A 23,057-nucleotide genomic window follows, 5' to 3' on the forward strand; every position below is an offset into this window, starting at 1 on the left:
ACGCACGCACGTCCCGGGACGGGCGGCCGGGGAGGGGAGGGGGTGGGAAGCAGCGATCGAGGGGGCCAGGGGAACAGGTGGAATACAACCCTCTGGAGGAAGAGGAAAGGAGAGGGGGCTTGTCCGGGTCCTCCGAAGTCAGGGGTGAACGGGAGAAGAAGCTCTCTGGGGTCAGTAAGTAGCTAGCAGATGGACAAATGGATGGACAGACTGGTGACAGAAAGAGGTAGGGGGAGATAGAAGGGGAAGACAGACAGACAAATAGACAGACCGATGGCTGATGGATAATCACAAAGGAGATAGAACACAGGATAGTGCATGTCAGGTTGCTGGAGCGCTTCCTTTAGGTTGACCAGATGCCTAAAGGGCTGGGAGGAAAACACTTGGAGTTCCCAGGTAGTGTTGGGAAGGCAACATGGCCTCGGGGAACAAATCAAATGACCAGCTACAACTCTTCTCAGGTTAACTGAAGCAAAGTCACTTGGCTTTGATTTCTATTTGGAGCTTGGGGTGATCCTGGCTTGGTTTTAATCCATCCCGATTTCTTTTTTTTTTTAATTTAATTTTATTTTATTTGTGAACATACTGTACAGAGGGGTTACAATTGCATGGGCAGGATAATGCGTACATTTCTTACCAAGCATTGCAGCCTCCTCCTTTGTTTACCCTTCCCATCCCTTCCCAGCCTCCCCCCTCCCCCCCATCCCAATCCGATTTCTTATTCTTTCCCATTCAAGTGTTCCCAGAACGGTTGCGCCTTTTCCAGGGGTGGCGGACACCGTTTTACTTTTATCTTCTCCAATGCTTTATTCACACTCAAAAGTCATTTGGGGAGAGGGGAGGAGATGACAAAGTAGAGTAAGTTTCATTTGATAGGTGAGGCATGAGCGTTCCACATTTTATGAGTGAGATTGCAATTGAAAATGATCGCAGAATTGCTTGTGCATTATCTTAAAAAGAATTTGTGAACCTACAATCACATATCATCTCAAGTTTTGCCATTAAACTGAAATTTTAAGTTAAAACATTACGGGCATCAAAGACTTGGCTAAAACTGTCTTTGACCATCTCATATCTCTCTTATTATTCTGTCTTCTCAGAGGTAGCCAATCCTGCCACTTCCCTGTTTTCCAGATAATTTCTATGGATACACACATACACACACACTCACACACACAGATGGACCCACAAATAACATGGTTTTGTGTTTAACTTGATTCCCTACTATATGTATATAATTTTTGCAACTCACAGATCTATATGAGTCAATATTTAAGACCTGTCTCACTTTCTTCCTGCTCTCTTGAATAGCTTTGCATAGTATGCCAGAGATAATTGGACCAGTCTCCTGTCATTCTGCATTTAAGTTACTTACTGATTCACATTCTGAAGAATTGTTTTTTGTAATTCATCTAATTTCTTCATGCACTTGTTTCTACCAGAAAGGTACTTTTCATAGATTAGAAATGCCTAGCCCAAATGGCTAAGTACTTCTGGGCATGAAAATTAAAACTCATCTAAATCAGAGTGGATTATCTACCAGATTTAAAAATAAGTAAGCCTCAAAAGCAAGAATTCTGGAACAAGTATATGTTGCAGGTATAGCTGGAAAAGAGTTCTTAACTCAGAAGGAAAGAGTGTGAGAATCAGCTATGACCACATATTCAATGACATTGTTATATTTTGCATGTAAACGTTTTCTATCTTCTTGCTTTAGTTAGTATTATAAATAATTATATAATAAATACTAATAATTAGTATCATAAATTATTTCATTCATACCACAATGAAGCCATCTGTTTTTCATTTAATTATCATTGAAGCAAGTCCTAGTTAAAAGTTTTAAAGGAAGGATCATTTCAGCTTCACCTGATGTACATAGAAAATATGCTATGGAATGGAGGACCCAGTGCAGTGGCTCAAGACTTTAGTCTTAGCTACCTGAGATTCTAGGCGAGCCCATATTTTTTTTAAAGAAGGTTGAGACTCCATGTCAACCAACAATGAGTGTGGTAGCACTTGTCTGTCACCCCAGTAATATGGAGGATGCAAAACAGGAAGACTGCAGCCCAGACCAGCCAGGATATAAAAATGAGGCCCTACTGAAAACTGACAATCAGATATCATGTGACAACATGGCTTTCTCCACAAACTAACTCCAATGCTGAGCTGCTTGGGTCTCAGTCTCCTCATTTGTGAAATGGGGCCAGCAGGGAAGGATTCAGCAAGACAGTGAAGACATCCAACTGTTGACTCTCTACCATTTAGGCTCCATTGTGCCCTAACTCCTTCAGGATTAGAGCTCTTCAAGGATCTCCTTTTTATTAGAAATTCTAAGTCAAAATTTTACAAAAACTAACAACAACAACTAAAAATCCCAAACAAATAATACCCCCTTCTAAACATAGTGTGAGCCAAACAATGCATGAAAGGTTGATTTAACCTTGGCACCCTCAGGTTGATCATCTCTGTGCTGCATGAGTTAAGAACTTGCATTCTGCTATAACTTTCTGAAATCTTCTCACAGCGCTTCTCAGAATGGGAAGAGAGCAGCTATCCTGAGTCTACACACTCCGTTAGACAGAGTGGAACTGTCCATCCCAACCATTTGTCCTGGAGCAACCAGAGTCAAGACCCCCCTGCTTGGCTCAGCATTCTATCCCAGGCCTGGGCACCCAGTACCCTCCGGTTTTACTACTCTTCCTCACCTAGCTCATCCATTTGAGATGGGAAGCCCTGTATTATAGCTCCAGGAATGGGGAAGTAGAGAGCCCTTTTTTGATCTGTGGATAAGGTGGGTCAGCCAATAAAGAAATCATGGTTTATCCTTCTTCTCTTTCCCTTAAATTCCAGAGGGGGGGGGCTGGGGAGGTGGCTCAGTGGTAGAGTGCTTGCCTTGCATGCCTGAGGCCCTGGGTTCGATTCCTCAGCACCACATAAGCAAAAAGCCGGAAGTGGCGCTGTGGCTCAGGTGGTAGAGCTCTAGCCTTGAGCTGAAGAGCTGAGGGACAGCGCCCAGACCCAGAGTTCAGGCCCCATGACCGGACCCCCAAAAAAAAAATTCCAGACAGGGAAAAACTGTTAGCCTCAAATATTAGGAGCTTTTTTAGAGGGTCCTTTCTCATTTGATTTCTTTCTTTCTTTCCTTCTTTTCTTTTCTTCTCTTCTCTTTTCTTTCTTTCTTCCTTTCTCTCTTTCTTTTTTGCCAGTCCTGGGGCTTGAACTCAGGGCTGGCTGCTGTTTCTGAGCTTTTGTACTCAAGGCAAATACTCTACAGCTTGAGCCACAGATCTACTTCTGGCTTTTTGTTTTTGGTAGTTAGTGGAGATAGGAGTCTTGTGGAGTTTCCTGCCTAGGTTGGCTTTGAACCACCATCCTCAACTCTCAGCCTTTGAGTATTTAGAATTACAAGCATGAGCCACCAGTGCCTGGCTTTGATTTAATTTTTAAATTGAAAAACTTCAGTCAGTTATACTACAAAATATATCAAACAAAAATAATAGAACAGATGTCAAATTATCCCTGAGGTTCAGTATGTGGTAATAATATTTGGCTTGTTGGTGCTCAGATTTCTCCATTTAGGAAAAATACAGAAAGTCATATGTATATTCTGTGTGCGTGTGTTCACGTATGCACATGCACATATGTATATAGTCCTATAAAATTAAGTATATTGTCTTGTGATCTTTTAAATGTCATGGAGTATTTCATATTATACTTTCTACTAGAACTCATTTTTAATAACTCAATATATATCTTTGGACTTTATCCACATTGATCTATATAGATGAGATTTATCTGTAGTAGGAGCTATGTATCAGGCCCAGTTATACAAAGTTTATTTTGTCATCTGTTTATAAAGACCAGGTCTATCTTCTCATTTCTATTTAAAAAGTCTCAGTGCATATGTTTGTATATGTACCATTTTGACCACTAGAAGTTGAAACCATAAATACTCTGTAGAGAAAACCATGTTTTAAGTTCATTAAGAATTGGTACATTGGTCTCTGTAGGGTTGTGCCAACAGTAAAGCCATGTACCTACTTCCTGAATCCTTAGCAATATATAGTGTACTTAGGTGTTGAAGGGTACAAAGTGAGATCTGACTGTGACTAGTGAGTTTGGGAAACTGTTTTTATCTTCCTTGGCCATTTATATTCCCCTTGGCATAAGTTGCATGTGCCACTCTCTACCTATTTATCTACTGTGAAGTTTGCCTTTTTGTTTCTAATTAATTTGATTAATTTAATTAATGAATTCTATTCCCATATTGGATATCTAACTTACGTTATTTTAGTGTGTAGCAAATAGTATATTCTAATCTTTGGTTTACCTTTTGGTTTAGTAATTGGTGGTTCAATCTGGCTCATTTTTCTTTAACATTTTTGTTTCTAACACCTGGCTGAAGACATTCTTTTTTAAAATTATCCCTAGGATTATGAAAGTGCTTTGCTTTCTACACTCCTACTTTTTTGTTTAAGTTCTACAGTTTGAATTCCTGTTTATATTGGAATTATGTTCTGCTTGAGTGATAGGATTTTTATGTTTTTCCCTGTAGATAATAAAGTGCCCCATCACTCTATTACATTTATCAGATATCGTATATCTTTCCGATCTTATCAGATGTCTTATCAGATATCTTTCCCTCAGTTTTGCAGTTATAAACATGAATATCAAGTGTTCATTCTTCCTGCATGGGCTAATAGGTAACTATTCTAGTCCCTTGATCCTCCTACTTCTCTGTCTCTGCATCAATATTACACTGCCTTCCACCAGTTTCTTTATTCTAAACCTATGTATGGTAAGGTAAGCACAGAGAAGTTACCCATTCCTATTAGTTTCTTTAAAGTTATCACTTCTATTCTTTCTTCTTTGCTCCTCTGGCTGAGGTTTTATTAAAAATCCCCATGGGTGTATTAATTGGCATGGCATTGTATATAGTTTAATTGCTCATTGCCAGAATAGAAATACATGACTGTTGCATAGAAAAGCAACTGACTTTTAAAGGTTAATCCTGAGTCTAACAATCCTGTTGAATTTTCTGATTATTTTTAATAGTTTGTAGGTGCATTTAGATTTTGTATATTAGCTGGTTGTGTTAATAGCGAATATACAGCTCTGATAACATCACAGCTGGTTGTGTTAACTGACTGTCATCACTGTGGCAAAATACCCAAGTGAAAGCCTTAAAGAGAGAATTTACATATTTTGGTTTCAGAGGTTCAGTTCATCACGGAGCGGGGGAAGAGGGGGAGAGCAGAGCAGCTCACATCATGGTGGCCAAAAGCACACAGAGAGAAAGCCTGCAGTGAATGGCTTCCTACAGCTCCCCAGCTTTTATTTTTCCAGATTCCCAATCTATGAAATAGGGCAACCTTGAGTCCTTCCCCACTTATTCAACCCTCTCTGGAAATACCCTTACAAACTCCAAGATCTCCATCTCACATCCATTCCTTGTTAACTTGACACCCCAAAGGCACCTTCTTAAACCAAAACAACCCATGCATATGTCCCAACAGTCTCATGCCCATATCATAATACAAAATGCATCCAGTCCACCTGCAGGTGTTTTTATTCTTAACAGTTGCAACATTATCCAAAAGTCTAAGTTCCAAGTTTCCTCTGCAACTCAAGAACTCTCAGCTGTGAACTCTGTAAAATCTAAAGGAAGTTGCATTCCCATTACAATAGGAAATAATGAGGGCATAAAGAACTTGAAACTGGATCACAGCAAGACCAAAATTCAGCAAAGTAAACATTAAATCCCGTAAATCCCTGTCCTGCATCTAAAGCACGTGGTGTCTGGATTGGGAATTCCTCAGGAGTTGGCTAACCCAACCCCATAGCCTTGCCTCTTGCAGTTGAGACGGTGTCTTTCTTGGGCTGGTTTCCCTGGTGGCCTGTAGCTTTCCTCTGCAGACATTCTGTGTCCCTGGCAACTCTACTTTCCTGGGGTCTCCATTGGACCTTAGGCTTCCCTCTTACAGCTTCACACATCACCTTATCAGGGTCAGCCCGGGGTGGGGGGCCTCTGACCATGCTCCACAAGGCCTCCCAAGTATTCCTTTAAAATCTAGGTTGAAGCAGGTGGCTCACGCCTATTATCTTAGCTACTCAGGAAGCTGAGATCTAAGGATCATGGTTAGAAGCCAGCCCAGGCAGTAAGGTTCATGAAATTCTTATCTCCAGTTTAGCACCAGAAAACCAGAAGCAGAACTGTAACTTAAGGGGTAGAACAGTGTTCGTCTTGAGTGAAAAAGCTCAGGGACAGCACCCAGGCCCAGAGTTCAAGCCTCATGATTGGCAAAAACGAAAGGAAGGAAGGAAAGAAGAAGGGAAGAATGGAGCAATCTAGATTGAGGCCTCCATGACCCATAACCCTTGCATTTCTCATGCTCAGGAAACCAGCCTCACCCAGCAGACCTAGGTCTACTACCAGCTCCAGTGTAACTGGTACTTCCTAGCCTCTACATCCATAGAGCACAATGAAATATATCTTTGGTAAACAACTTCCTAGAACATGCCCTAGAAGAACTGTTTCTCCTCAAGGAAAAGTCTTTCCAATGACTTAACTCTTTTATACTGTTGAGCCAGTGGTAGGTAGGATGTGGCCAATTTTTGTGATACCCTCAATTATTTTTTTGTCCTATTGTCCTAATACAAAAAAAGGCTTGTTTTTAATGGTGTTAATTTCATTAGAGACCTTGCCTTCTTTTGCTTTAACATTACACTAACTTTTCTGACCAAACTGGAGGAGGTTTGCTTGTTTGCTTGCTTTGCATTCTGTTCTCTTTTGCTCCTGATTGTCACTGTAAACCTGCCAAGAAGCAGCTAGCAATAACCATGCCACATCCCTCAGCCATCACTTTTAAGCTCAGTGTTCCCTCTGGACATGGACAAAATGTCTGTGGTCCAGCTGCCAGTGGAGTCCTTGCTCTCACTAAACTCTGTGAGCACAATCTTCACTGTCCATAGTCCCATCAATACTGTCCTTCTGAGCACCCCAGAATTGTCCATGCATCTCCTTGCCTTTCTACAACCTGAACCTCCAAATTCTTCCAAATTCCCTCCCTCAAACCAACTCTAAAGACTTTGAAACCATGTGTCAGGTGGTCACTACAACGCCCCTACTTCTAGGCTACCCATTTCACATGGTTATTATGAGAAAATCAGTGTAAAGGGAAGAAAGATGGATTTGGGCTCACCATTTCTGAGGTTTCAGTCCACAGTCCTGGGCTCCACTTATTCTGGGCTTGTAGTCAGGAAACACACATGGCTGTGGCAGAGGCTCATATGGCTGGCAAGTGGAGAGAAAGAGAGAAGGCCTGCCTGTGTTCTCCCTTCCCTCACTTACTATGGTACTGGGCCTGTCAGGTGGTAACACACACATTCAGGGCCTGTCTCCTCCACTTACTCTTTTGCAGACACATCCAGAAGTGTAACTTTATTCATTTCCAGTCAAGTTGACAACCAACATGAACTATAACCATCACACTGGTATATTGTAAGGGATTAATTACCCCTCTCCCCTACTTTTGTGTGTATGTCAGTACTGGGGCTTAGAGTCAGGGTCTAATGCTCTATCAGTTGAATCACATCTCCATTTCTGGCTTTTTGCTGGTTAATTGGAGACAAGAGTCTCATGGACTTTCCTACATGGGCTGGCTATGAACTGTGATCCTCAGATCTCAGCCTCCTGAGTAGCTAGGATTATAGGTATAAAGCTATCAGGACCTAGTACTTTTTTCTTTCTTTCTAATCTTTTCACTGTCCTTTTTTCCTGAATACCTGCGCTAGCCACCATTTGTGGTACGATGATAACTAAAAGCACTAGTAACTGATACATTTGCTTCACTACCACTAAAGAGAATGCCTTTTACATTTAATAAGTATAATTATTGCTTTAAATAGTTTTAATAGTCTCATTAGCAGGTAAAACATTCCCTTAACTCCTTAATCTGTCTGTTTTATTGAATGAAGTGATCATTTATTTATTTGTACATATTTGAAGAAAATGATATTATCTTTAGTCAGTTGATGTGATAAGTTAATATATTTTTAGCCAGTTGGGTTGACACAAAACTCAGGAAAATGAGACAAGATGATCACAAGTTCAAGGCCAGCTTGGATTGCATAGTCATACCTGTCTCAAAAATAAGCAAAAAAGAGGCTGGAAGCATGGCTCAAGCAGTAGAGTACTTGCTTAGCAAGTGAAGGCCCTGAGTTCAAACTCCAGACCATATATTCACAAAAAAATTAATATATTTTTAAAAACACTAACTATCCCTGAATGACTTAAGATAATTGTTAATTGCCCATAATACCATTTCTTAAAACATACTCATTGTGAGACTAATCTTCTAGTGGTATACTGCTAGTACTGTAGTACTTCCAGTACTACACTGCTGTGTAGTATTCTGGTGTATGAATAGAAATAGTGCTTCTTATCCATTCTGTAGCTAAGTGACTTTAAGTCTGTTATAACTAACATTGCCATACATAGCCTTATTTATATGGGTTTTAATATCTCATGATGTTCTAGTGTTCTTATTTCTCTAGTTTTTAAATATTTGATATTCTTGATGGGCTAGGAGGCTTCTTTGTCACATAGATTATTGGATGTTTATGTCTTAATTTCCAAATATGTAAAGATTTTTCTGATTATCTTATCTGCTACTTAATTGAAGTAGCAATTACATTGTGATAAGAAAGATTTTTGTGTAGGTCAAGCCTTTTGAGCATGCCAGCCTAGGTGCTGGTGGCTCATGCCTGTCAATTTAGCTACTGAGGAGGCTGAGATCTGAGGATCTTGATTTGAAGCCAGCCCAGGCAGGAAAGTCCTGGAGACTCTTAGTTCCAATTAATATCACACACACACACACACACACACACACACACACACATACACACACACACACACAGAGAGAGAGAAGGAGGGAGGGAGAGAGAGAGGAGAGAGAGAAATAGAGCTTTGATTCAAGTGGTAGAGAACCAGCTTTGATCAATAAAACTCAGGGATAGCACTCAGGACTCGAGTTCAGGCCCAAGCATGGATGAGAGAGAGGGGGGTAGGGAGGGAGGGAGAAAGAAAGGGAGAGAGGGAGAGAATGCAGTTCATTTGTTTTCATGTGTTATCTTTGAAAAAAACTATGAATTAAATGCAGTTTGGCTTGATGTATCTCCTATAGTTTCTATTATATTTCTCTAAGAACTATATAAACTGCCTGATATTAATTCTACACAAGATTACTTTGTTAAATATTGCAGCAGATTGAACCCTGAAACCTGTCCGTGTTTTAGTCAGACTGCAGAGCTGTCTAGTCTGATAAAGTCCTGCATTCTTTCATCTGTGTGGCGTTGACCATACTTGTACCATGGCCTCCAGCCAAGAAGCAGCCATTCATTATGGAGTAAAAAGATTTTCCAAGATGAGTTAAAAAGAAGAAAAAAAAAACATGAAGTGCACCGCATGCTTTGGTCCACAAAGTTTATATCAGGTCTCAGCCTAGACTTTTTAATCATAACAAATTTTTACCATAGGTCATTCATTTCACCTCTTGTTTTCAGTTTGAGGGAAGAAGGAAACCAGGGTTACCTCATCTTCTTAATAAAACCGGCCTTTTCCAGATCAGCCATTCCACAGTGACCTTGAGCAGTTACTAAACCCTGAGTTGTTTGCATCTCTAGAAGCCAAGAGGGTTATGCAGGATTTTGAAATAGCATAGAGGAATGAATACCTCTCTCCATGTCTAAATGCCAGTGGGCACCTGTGGAATCCATTTGGCATAGTGCATTCTATGGTCACATGCTTGCCAACATCCCTAAGTAAGAAACTTGAGGTCGTAGATAACACGTGTGTGTAGTGACAGAGACCATTCTGCATTTGCCATGTTTTGCAGAACTAACCTGTTGGTGTTTATCTCAGTCAGTATGGGCTACTGTAACAAAACACCATAGGTGCAAATCTCTTCCATAGACACTATTTGTTATAGCTCCAGAAGCTTAGAAGTTCAAGGTCTGAATTGCAATGGTTGGTTGTGCTCCTCCTGGCTTACAGACCGCCAACTCTTCACTCTATCCTCACAGGGTAGTGGGAAAAGCTGGCTCTCTGGTCTTTTCTCATAGGAGCAATAGGATTTTGCCAGCCCAATCTCATCTAACCTTAACCCCCTTCAAAGGCCCCATCTCCAAATACCACCAGATCTGGACTCAGGGCTTCAACAAACAAATGTTGATGAGATACAAACATTGTTCGTAACATTATGCCCCCATCCCAGGTTTTCTGATGCACAGAGTGTCTTACAGCCTCCTAAGCAAAAGTTATCAATGGAAGCAGTAGACACCTGGCAGGTAAAGTTAACTTCTTCTGATTTACGGTTTATAACTTTAGATCCAATGCTGTTTGTATAATTTACAGTGTTGCCTGGCACTGGTGGCTCACACCTATAATCCTAGCTACTCAGGAGGCTAAGATCTGAAGATCACAGTTCAGAGATCTGAAGATCAGGTTCCAGCCTGGGCAGGAAAGTCCTTGAGACTTTTATCTCCAATAATCCACTAGAAAACCAGAAGTGGCACTTGCCTTGAGCAGAAGAGCGCAGGGATAGTGCTCAAGCCCAGAGTTCAAGCCCCATGACCAACCAAAAAAAAAAAGAAAAGAAAATTTACAATGTTGCCCATCAATAGGGATTAGGAACTATTGATTAAAGGATTCCCAATTTTTTTCATGTGTGCCAGTCCTAGGACTTGAACTCAGAGCCTGAACACTGTCCCTGAGCTTTTTTGCTTAAAGAAGAAGTACCACTTGAGCTACAGTACCACTTCTGGCTTTGGGGTAGTTAATTGGAGATAAGAATCTCATGACTTATATAAACAGCAGAAGACTCCTAGAAACTCATGCAAAAACATCTTATGTCACACATCTTTCCAGCTGCCTAAAGGAATATAACTACTGTCATCAACATTGTAAAGAATGACTGTATCTATGCTCATATCCTGAACCAAACCAAGAAATACAACTCTGTGCTAAAATTCCTTGGCTAAACCACAACCAGCAGCATCATTCTTAGAGAACTGTATGTGTCAGTGTGAACTTTGACAACATGTTTCCCTTCTATGCAATCATGCCCTGTCACATATGTTGCCTTTGCTCTGTGTTTTAGTGAGTCCTAGCTGTATATTAGCCTTGTTTTAGGTTTGCTTAATAATGCAGTTACCACGATTGCAGTTTACATAACTCTAAACAGGATCACAATGATATGCTGCCTTACCTAACTGCTAAGTTGAGCACAAAGTGAAGTTAATATAATTGTGGGCCCCGGCACAAGCTGGGATGGAAAGGGAAATGAGCCATATATGATGGAAAATTATAGTTTGTGAATTTAATTCTGTAGTGGTTTTTTCCTCTCTCAAAGTATTTTTCTAGCCTTCAATTCATTTTATCTTCATTATCCCTGTGAAGTAGGTAGAGCAAGAATGAGGAGATTGGGTATTGAAATTTTAGGCCACAGACTGATACTTAATACAAATTAGTTTCTAACCTTGGGCACATTGGTTAGCCACTCAGATTTACTTTCCTTAACTGTTAGGTGAGAAAGACTATCTGTACTGCCTACCTGACAGGGTTGTTGTGAGGGTCAGATGAGAATGTATGTGCAAGATCTGTAAATAGTAAAGCACTATATTCCTGAAGAAAAAAAAAAAGAATCTCATGACTTTCCTGCCTGGGGTGGCTTGAATCTCATTCCTCAGATCTGAGCCTCCTGAGTAACTAGGATTACAGGCGTGCACCACTGGCTCACTCAATATATCAGGAAACTCTTCTTGACAGTGGCTTTCCTTTATTTTGTAATAAAGTAAGTACCAATCTTGTATAAAGCATAATGCACCAAGCTCTGAGTTTATTTCAGGAGATGTAATAGCTGGCTATTGTCTTCTGAAAGCAGTCAGGTCAGTCTTTCCATCACTTCCTGGAGTTCTTCCTGCGACTGCTAATTAAGAGGTTTGGCTTCACATACTCCTTTTAGCAAAGACCAAATTAAATTATATTGGCTCTATAATTTTCCACTTTAAACACTCTTCAAACTTCAGATGCATAAACATCTGTGTCTATGTTACACAATAGAATAAAATGTAAGTCATCACTATAAACCAAAAATGTAATTTTAAATTTTCTTGTAACTACATTAAAAAAGTTTTAAAGACAGGTCATATTAATTTATATATGTATATATATATATATATATATATATATATATATCATCTGTAATATTATGCTACATGGCTCTGTGTAAATGCCATCCAGGACAGAGTTGGGGGATAGAAGTCACAGTTCATAGGTCACACCTGTGGGTAAAGAAATACATACTTGCCAAAATAATAACTTTTAACGCATGAAAATTAATTAGGATGAGTTGTGCCTAAATATCTCTGCAATTTTTTTCTCTAGAAAATTAAGCTGGTTGCAGCATTTAAAGCTAGACAAATGATCATTTATACATATGTAACCATCATGACCTTCTTATCAGACTATGAATAAGTGAAGCATATGTAGAATTTAAAACAGCAACCACTTGGGGGAAAAAAGGATGAGGAAAAAGGAAAATATATCAAAACCTGCATTTCATATCTTGCTACTCATGTTGAACTATTACACATAGTATCACTGGCATCTACTTGCATAACAAATTGAGTATTTTCCCGGATAAATTAGTAATAGGTCCCTGCCTTTCTTATTTGACAATGATAACAATATATCTATAGCAGATGATGTGCTCAACATTGCTGTCAGCACAGAGAAAATAGCTTTTATATTCTAGCTACTATTTGTTATGGATTGTTATTATCTAGAAGAAAGAGAGCATAGAAAACCTAGGTCCTGAGCTTAGGTTAGGGGATGCTTTGGTGAACAAGAATCTGAATCTCGGTCCGTGATGGATGCTTTGGTGAATCTGGTCGGAATCTTTGGCTGTGATAGAGCTGGGTAGAGATAGATGGAAGCTCAAGAGATAGATCAATGCACACCTCAGGAGGAGGGGCTCCTGGGAGGAGATGGCTGTAGTGCTGGAGAGGGGATCCTACCAGAGGAAGAGGTGAACAGAGGTCTTTCTGAAGAGCAGACACGCAGGCTGAGGCAGGTCGTAGAATCTACCTTGCATAGTATGGAAGGATGTGGTCCAGACCAGAGCCTCTCAAAGAGACTTAGAGACAAGATACTTGTGATTTTTATCACTCCTGGGTTGTCAATTAATGAAATCAAAACCAATAATACTTTAAAAATTAAAGCCAGGTGCCCGTATCTCACTCTTGTAATCCTAGCTACTCAGGACACTGAGATCGGATGTCAGCCCAGCCAGAAGTAAAGCCGTAGCTCAAGTGGTAGAGCACTGGCCTTGAGCAAATAAAAAACAAAACAAACTGAAAGACGCCAGACGCTGGTGGCTCACGCCTGTCATCCTAGCTACTCAGGAGGCTGAGATCTGAGGATCGCGGTTCAAAGCCAGCCCCAGCATGAAAGTCCATGAGACTCTTATCTCCAGTAAACCACCAGAAAACCGGAAGTGTCACTGTGGCTTAAGTGGTAGAGGAAATACCTGCAGCAGGCTGGGTTATAAAGAAAAGTGGTTTATGTTAGCTCACAGTTCTAGAGGATTCGAGTCAGAACAGCAGGACACAGGCAAGACAGGGAGTTCATGAGTGCTGCTCAGGATGGGATCTCTCCCTCAGCCACCCAGGGCCTGATCTTATCATTGGCCACGGCCTCCCCTCTAAACACCATGGTCTGATTGTTTCTGCCCTTAATACTGTTAACAGAAGACTTAGGAGATTAAACCCTTAACTCGAGCTCTGGGTGACAAATGATATACAAGTCATAATATGGGGGACTAAGTCCAGCAGGCTCTACCTGGCTGATTGTGGTGTGATTTGAATGCTTACACTGAGTTACTTCACATTTTCACAAAAGAGAGACCATGCAAGGCTTTGGGGATGAGTCCACCTACAGAGCAGTGTGATGGAAATGCTGTTGGCAAGTGTCTGTCATTCTCTGCTCGCTCCTATTGCAATGGGCTTGACTCATTGAATGTGTCTGGAAAGCCCAGTGCAAGAACGCTGGAGAGAGGCCAAAGAGCTCATGGATGCTCTAGCCAGAGAGGCCTCCAAAGCAGGGACCTGTGAAAGGCAGCTAAAGGAGCTGGGCGGAGGGGAGGGGCTCCTCATAAAGAGAGAGCGGGAGGAGAATGCCTCTCTTCTGGATCAGCCTACCTCCACCTATCCCTGCTAATTAATTCAGTGCAACTAATGTGAAATAATCAGATCCATACAAGAAAGAGTTAAAACAGATGAACTATCCATATCTCCGGGTATGCAGTATGTGTTTGCATGTGTTATGGGTGTATACACTCATGCATTTAAACAGTTTAAATCCTCAGCATTTTTGTGTTGGTCATCAAAATGAAAAAATGCCTATTTAAAATACAGGCATGGAAGGGCTGGAAATGTGGCTTAGTGGTAGAGTGCTTGCCTAGCATGCATGAAGCCCTGGGTTCTATTCCTCAGAACCACATACACAGGAAAGGCCAGAAGTAGTGCTGTGGCTCAAGTGGTAGAATGCTAGCCTTGAACCAGAGAAGCTCAGGGACAGTGCCCAGGCACTGAGTTCAAGCCCCAGGACTGGCAAAATAAAATAAAATATAAGCATGGAATTGGGGAAATAGCTCAGAAGTAGAGCTTTTGCCTGCTATTGGAGCCCATGGGTCCCATTCTCGGTACACGCATACATTTATACTTACACACAATATACCCATTCAAAAATACTTTTATCTTTGGGGTAGATTAAAGCTTTTCTATTATTTAATCTTAAATGGCTATGTTTGTTAATTAGGTTGTCTCTCTAGGTTGGTGTCTTGGAGAAGCGATCCCAGTGTTTGAAAATGAGTTCAAGTGTATTTGGAAACATTGGGAGATTTGCTGTTATGTAGACAAAACATCAGGTCACTGGGGCTTTTTCTCATCAGGATATTTTTGTTGTAACATGAACTTCCTCTCCTCTGGAAAAAGTTCCACAAGAAGGAAGATGAGAAATCTCTTAAGTGTCCCCCTTCCTCTCAACGGACAAAGTGTCTAAAGAAGGTCCAAAGCAACAAGGCAGGATATTTATTTTCTTTCTTTGACTGGAATGATAGGGTCATTTTATGCTGTTTATATGTAATCTTGGGAAAACAAAAGAGTTTGCATGTTTGGCTTTTTAAAAAGTGGGACTAAAAATAAAAATTATAATCATATTATCCAAAATGACTCCTGCTAGCATTTTGGTCTCCACCGTTTTCAATTAACTATAAACTGTGACTTTTTTTGAGTATCTGCTTATCAAAAATATAATTGTCAGGGCTAGGAAGGTGGCTCAATGGTAGAGTGCTTGCCTTGCATGCATGAAGCCCTGGGTTCAATTCCTCAGCACCACATAAGCAGAAAAAGCTGGAAGTGGTGCTGTGGCTCAAGTGGTAGAGCGCTAGCCTTGAGCTGAAGAGCTAAGGGACAGTGCCCAGGCCCATGACCTACCAAAAAAACAAAAACAAACGAACATATATATATATATATATATATATATATATATATATATAATTGTCAAAGGTCCACAGAAGACTTTATGGTCCTCTGTCCACAGAGGACTTTACTGAATACTGTTTTCACTCAGGAGATTCTATTTCTATTTTAAACAATATTAAAATTGAACTCTTTGGATATAAATCTTTACTGAAATCCCATGTTACTGACTATATGCAGACACTTATGAAATAACTGAGTTTCATCATCTCTGAGAGTGAGAATGGCAAAGTAAACCATATAAATCTGATCAAAGGCCAATCACGCTTGGTTTACAGATAAGAAGGTTTGATCCAAGAACATCCAGTTAATGGAGAAAGTAAATCCACAATTGGGAGCTGCAATAGCTAGAAATATTCGCTAGGACCCTATCCTAACAAAAACTTCTTAGATAATTGAAGGAATGTCAGGTGCCATTGAGCTCATCATTCAAAGGCTAAGGAAGACATAAAATCAACTTGGTTTTAAAAATTCAATAGCTAGCCAGGGTGAGTGACTCCTGATACTGTAACCTTTTAACTATCAAATATATCAATTAATTGCTTTTAGGTACTAAAAGATTTTCCTCGGCAACCTAAAAATAATTTACCTATGTCCTTGCTGTGGGTTCTATCTACCTCCAGAGGACAGGTGTGGGGTCTGCTTTACTTCCCTGATTGTAGTACCTAGCATCACTCATCTTCAGTGAGCATCCATGGGGTCCAACCAAGAGTTTATGAAGCCATAAAACTCAAATGACAGCAATTACTGAATGCTTTAATCCTTTTGCATAGGAATGGAACTTCACTTCTCAGCTGAAATACTGAGTGCTCCATTCCTGACTTCCACTATTCAAATACTTTCCACATCTACGTGTTGGATTCAGGGCAGCCCGGTGAGAGCAAAGGTAGATTTTAAAAAACACAATTTTTCCCACAGGCTGCATGCACCTGCACCTCAGTACCTAGGAGAGAGGCCTAGAGAACCCTACAGACTGTAAATGATACCCCTTACCTGACTATACACGTGAAATAGCAAATTTCGAGTAGAGGAGAACAGAAGAAACAAAGGAAAGATCAGTAAGTATACAGAGCTGGGAACTGGCATTCTAGCCAGCCAGGTTGAAAGTGCAAATGAGCCAGAAAGTAGGAAGATTCCACTGCCTTCAAGGCAGGCTTTATCTTCAGCTATCTTTTGAAATATGGGCAGTGAGTTCAGACCAGAACACGGTGAGTTATGGGAGCCCTGGTACCTGCTTCCAACCTGGGCAGCTGCCGACACAGCTTATCCCGCACGGACTGGGCTCTTCGCTTTTTCCCATCCCAAGGCAAAAGCAGATTCCACAACCCTTTCCAAAAAGTGATTAAAACCAAGACCAACAACGCTCCAGCTGAAGGCTCGGGAGATAAGGTTGCCACTCATCGGACGCCAGACCACGCAGCCCACACCGGTGCCAGCACCCCATCATTGCGGCCAGGGAAGGCGGGAGGAGAGCCACAGGTAGATTTATGGGGTACTGCATACGCCTAGGGGTGCAAACCACAGAGCTGCTCAGAGTTTCCACTCACTGTGACCTCGATGCTCCGACCCCTCAGAGGCCATGTGACCTGAGCAAGCTCCAGCCCCAGACCCAGAAGGGCAGCCAGCCGTGCAGGCAGGCAGGCAGGCAGGCAAGGGCATCCGAGGAGAGCACGGGGTCTCTGGAAGAGCCCTTCATTGTGTTCCAGGGCATTGTTCTGATGGTTTGGGGCAAGTCACTGAAACTCTAAATCTTTCCATTTCCTCAGTCATAAAACAGGGCCAATAAAACCTGCCCCCCTTTATCTCCAGAAATAATACAACTGAACACACAGCACACACAGGCAAGCATTCCACAGATGCCAAGTATTACTGAGACAGGAATGAGTTTCAATATCAGGAAAGCAATGGTTCAAGCATGTTGCTTCTTTACCCCTGTAATTTTCCTGTTATTTGGTGACCTAGGACTTCCTGGAATGTATTAAGGAGTTTCTTGGTTTTAAAAATATTATCCAGTGCATTCTTTACTGCTGGTATTTTCTAATAACCTGATTCAAAAAGATCAGCAGAAAAGACATCCTCCCTTAGCTCTGTCCCCCTGGGAAAAGAAGAAGAAGAGGAATCTTTAAGACCATCCCAGGTAAACACAGATGCTAAAGTTAGGCTGGGTGATTCCATCATTTTTATGGGCTTTTTATCAAATACCTCAACTAAAATACTTGCTAATTAGAGCACTGTTCGTGGGTAACATTTAATGGGAATGGGTTGCTCCTCTCTTATCTTTAAACTACAGGGCACTCTGACATGTATTTGAAAGAGAAGCCATGGAATCGGTTGACAGCCATCCTCAAACTCCACTTATTTATAACTGGCTTCCAGAGAAGCGGTAGAGTAAATTCATTTTGCGGCTCCTTACTGAGCATTGTGCTAGGTGTAGCCCTTGAAATATCCTTCAGGAAAGTATGGGTTCTTAGGGAGTTTCCAAAGAAAGCCAGTGGAGCTAATTATCAGACTGTCACAAATATCCCATCTTCACTTTGGCATTTTTTCTTAACTATCAGTGTAATACACATCATTTACATAGATGCAACACCAAAACAAACTAAAACAAAAATCATGCCAAAACTAAGAACCTAAGATTGACCAATTTTAATATTTGGTAGGTATGTGTTTGTATAAAAATTCAATCACCCAGCATATAGCATTTTATTCCTAGGGTGCCATCATCATAGGATTATTAATTAGAGCTTCTGGTATACCCTTTTGCATGGAACAGTCAAATAATAGATGCAGTTTTAATACTGATAAGCAGAACTAAATTGAAATTACCCAATTAATAGTTTATAGCTTCTCTATTTCCAGTTCTTTTTAAAAAATAAATTGTTTATATTAAGTGAAGTAAGCCAGGCCCAAAGAAACATAGGTCCCATGGTTTCCCTTATTTGCAATAACTAGTATATGTCTGAGACAAGCAGAAACGGTATAAATTGATCTTAGGCTAAATGAACCCCAAGATAAGGACTCAAATGGTTTTGATTTCTTGCAATTGTTTCTAACATATTTACAAGATGATTTCTTTGTTGCTTTGTATGTCCCTCCCCCCACAGTATAACCCCTGTTTTCACTGTAAATGATGTTGTTATAATTTGTGGAGGGGAACGGAAAAAACAAATTGTTTAAATAGGGATACAGGTGGACCCATTGCAACAATGAGATGTACACGTCGTTATGTTTACAACTTTGGCCCAGGGGTGGGGGAGGGGTGTGGGTGTGGGGGGGAGAGGTGTGCAGGGGGGGGCAGGGGAGATGGGAAGGGATGGGAGGGGAAAAAAGGAGGAGGCAACAATGCTTAATAGGAAATGTACTCATTACCTTGCCCATATAATTGTAACCCCTCTGTACAGTATTTTCACAATAAATAAATAAATAAATAAATGAATCTTTATTATCTTTAGTTGTACAAAGGGTTTCCATTTGAAAGCAGCTTATGAACACAATGAATCCTGATCAATGTCACCCCATTCATCATTCTCTCCCATCTCTCCCACCTCACTCCTTCCCTCACTTTTCTTAATTTTGTAGGATCTGCATTGAATTTTTGACTGTATCCTCTCACTTTTCTATTTCTTATTTAATTGAAAATGAGATTTTCTAGAAGATGAGTCTTGAAAGTTAAAAATTTTCCCTCCAATAAGCAAATTATCCAGTCTTTCTTCCAGAATAGTCTGCCTATACCCCATTGCACTTGTTTTAGTTCTGACCCCAAACAAACCTAATGAAGACCTTGGGTGGAGTCAGTGTTTCCTCAGAACACAGATCTTATGAGGAAGCACATAATAAAGCCCTCTGATCAAAGACAAATTTTTACTAGTTAGGCTCCTTATTAGTTAGGAGATTGAAGTGACCCAAGAGTCTGATAGATACAAAGATTCTTATTTCAATTCGGTCACAAATTCAAAGTGTGTCTCCCCTATTCATGACAGCCATGAATTCAGGAGGAAGTCAGAGATCTCCACTTACCATCACCATAGGACATCTGGATTGGTTCAAGTTATTTCAACGATTATTAGCAAATTTTCCATGTGTCACAAAACATTTTCTCTCTTTTTTTAAACCATTTATTCATCTTGCTTTAAAAAAATCCCTGTAAGGAAGAGTTGAACACAAAACCCATTAGACATTTTTCTAGATGCATTGAAGGTTGATCTGGCTTAACCATTAAAACTAAACTGACTTCCCAATACCAAGTTGATCAGTAAGATGATAATCATGAAAGCACATTGTAATCAGAAGTCGATTATCGAATCATTGGATTATAATCTCAGAAGGAAGAACAGTGCAGAATAAATCAACAACAAATCAGGTTTAAAATAGAAAAGAGTTTAACATCTTTGCTTCTGTAATGGGGAGAAGCATGGGAAATTTGGATTTGTCCCTATTGAAACACAGTCTGCATCAGGTCCTCCAGCTACTTCAGATAGAATTCAAGGGGGTTAATATTTGCAATGTGTTTAACATTCTTTTTGGCATAAAAACACAAGACCTATACCAATTTCTCTGATATTTACTAACTAACATACTATAAATGATTTACTTGGGAATCTGTTTCAACAAAGTTCACCTTCAGAAAGTGGCAGAGCAGTTGCTCTGAAGTCTAAACTGTTTCTACATGTGAAACCACAACCTTTTTTTTTTTTGCTGTGCTTTCTTAAGTGGATACATCACTGAATTGGTCTAAATAGAGTGGATTCTGTTTAAAATATGTAGACTCTCATTTCTCTGTTTATTCAATATGCTTTTTCATTTCTGAAATCCAAGATGATGCTGTTTATCAGAACTACCATACAAATAACCCACACCCTCAATACTCACTCTAATACATTCTGGAGAAGGTCTGGACAGCTGTGCATTATAATTTTTTTAGAGTAGTGGTGACTAGGATCTGGTGGCTTGTGCCCATAATCCTAGCTACCCAGGAAGTGAGATCTGAGGGTCAGTTTGAAACCAGCCCAGGTAAGAAAGTCTGTGATACTCTTATATCCAATTAGTCACCAAAGAGCCAGAAGTAGTGATAGAACTCAAGTGGTAGAGTGCCAGCATAAGGAAAAAAGTGAAGGAAGAGCCCCAGACCCTGGAGTTCAAATCCTACTACTGGTACACACACACACACACACACACACACACACACACACAATGATGGTTAATTCCAATTGTACACATACGTACACCAAAGTTACCATTTATCATCATTTTGATAAAACAACCCCTTTCTCATGCAAAACTTTCTTACAAAGCCAAACTTGACATAGAAAGCTCATCATTATATAATGTATGCCACAGACAGCTGTGCAGTCTTGGCCATGCTGCTGAGCTCTGGTTCCTTTATCTATAGAGCACGGTAACAGTCCCCACCTATGGGATTGTCATGATGCGGAAATGCAGGCTGGGAGCTCAGTAAATGTTCCTGGTGGTGGGGAATGCTATTTGACAATATTTTACCATCTTCGTGCAGTTTTACCTACTAGAGCCAGTAGTCCAAAATCTTTCAGTTTATTTGGAAATCACCTTATTAAAAGATACAAGCAATAATGAGGTATTTAATTTCTACTGTGGGCTGCAAGTACTGAGAAAGCAGTTGAACTACTCATTTTTTTAAAATGAGATTCCAAATGGTGTGTGTGTGTGAGTGTGTGTGTGTGATTGAACTCAGGACCTCATGCTTCATGCTTGGTAGGTGCTCTACCACTTAAACCACACTTCAGGCCCTTTTTGCTTTATTTTTGAGTGATGGCCTTACTTTATTCCCAGGCTGATGTGTGTTTCCCCCAGGCACTGGGGTGACAGGCAGGCATGGCCTCTGCACCAGCCTTAATTCAGATAAAGTATTGAGAATTTCTTGCTTCCACCTCCCAAGTAGCTTTGGATTACAGGCTTAAGCCACAACAGCCAGCTCAGAGTTAATTAATTTACTGATAATTTGTATGTTAATTGTTCCACAGGACATTGTGTGCACTGACGTTGAATTTATGGAAAAGCTTAACTTTGAAACACAGGTGAAATGATTTCTGAGTAAACAGATTCATTTTTTTTTGGTGGGGGGGGTCTGGTCGTGGGGTCTGAACTCTGGGCCTGGGCACTGTCCCTCAGCAGTTCAGCTCTACCACTTGAGCCACAACACCACTTCTGGAATTTTACTTTTTGCTTATGTAGTGCTAAGGAATCAAACCCAGGACCTCATGCATGCAAGGCAAGCGCTCTACCACTGAGCCACCTTCCCAGCCCCTGAGTAAACAGATTCTTAAGGGTTGTGCATTGCCAAAGGAAATAAAAGAACCATTTGCTTGTTTGTTCTGTCATTTTAAAATATTTGGAACTATATGGACATAAATCTCAAATTGTCCTTCTTTAAATAAGGCTTTGGGTAAAAGCAGTCAAATAGGCTAACTCTGGAAAATTTTTCTCAGGAAATAGAAGCCCAGGATTTATACAGCATGGTGACTAGAGTTAATAGCAACATGCTCATTATGATTTGTATATTAAGTATCCCTCAACATATCCTGTAATAGGGGCTTGGTTTTAGCCATGAGCTTTTAGATTGCTTAGATCCTGAGGGATCTGACTTAATCAACTCTATTCATTTGAACTGACAATGTAATGAAATTGTTGGGAGACAGTGGAAAGTAGAAAGTTGAGCCTACTTAGAAGAAGCAAGGCACTGCAGACATTTCCTTGCGGCTGTGTCTTGTCCTGGCTCCTTCTTCCGGAATCCCATCTCTCTACTTCTGTCTTTCATGCTGTCGGCTGCTCTGCTCCACCAAACCCTACCTAAAAAGAGGGACTTAAGCCAGGAGCCAAAATAAATCCCTCTTCTCCTTCAGTTGTTTATGTTAAGTGTTCTATCACACTGAGAGGAAAGCTAGGTAATGCAATATCGTATTCTTGAAAAGTAGCAAAGAGGATAGATGTTATGGATACTCATAACAAAATGACAAATTATGTAAGATAACACATGTGTTAAACTGATGAAGCCATTACATACTGTGTATATGTTTGAAGACCTTATGTTGTACACAGCAAATATATTCTGCTTATCTAAAAATAATATGGTGGTCCAAGACTATCTGAAAGTCCCAAGGGTTCGTGTAAAGTTGGAACAAACATGGAAAACCAAGAAGGAACAGGCAGTGAGTGGAAAAAGCAGGATGCCTAAATCAGAGGCCTCGCTGGAACTGCCTTTGAATTAGACTTCTACACTAAACTAAGAGTTTGGATCACACAAGTAGAATATGGATCCCAATTGGGTGGCTACCAAACTTAGCCAGAAGGACTTCAAAACACATACTACTATATCCAAGGCCAGTCAGACAAGAGATAAAAACTAGAGTTACCAGGAAAAACAATGCTATGGACATCTTCTATTTTTTTTCTTAGTAATAGCACCACCTCAGTTTTACTTG

The 23,057-nt window shown here is 40.4% G+C and overlaps 1 protein-coding gene across 1 annotated transcript in view; it reads left to right on the plus strand.

Moving 5' to 3' along the window:
• The window catches only part of Col4a3 (collagen, type IV, alpha 3 (Goodpasture antigen)), a 143,463-nt gene that overhangs the window by 1,005 nt on the left and 119,401 nt on the right, over positions 1-23,057 (plus strand). The window lies entirely within an intron of this gene.

This window comes from Dipodomys ordii, unplaced genomic scaffold (assembly GCF_000151885.1).
Source record: "Dipodomys ordii isolate 6190 unplaced genomic scaffold, Dord_2.0 Scaffold1, whole genome shotgun sequence".
In the NCBI taxonomy this organism is placed as follows: domain Eukaryota; kingdom Metazoa; phylum Chordata; class Mammalia; order Rodentia; family Heteromyidae; genus Dipodomys; species Dipodomys ordii.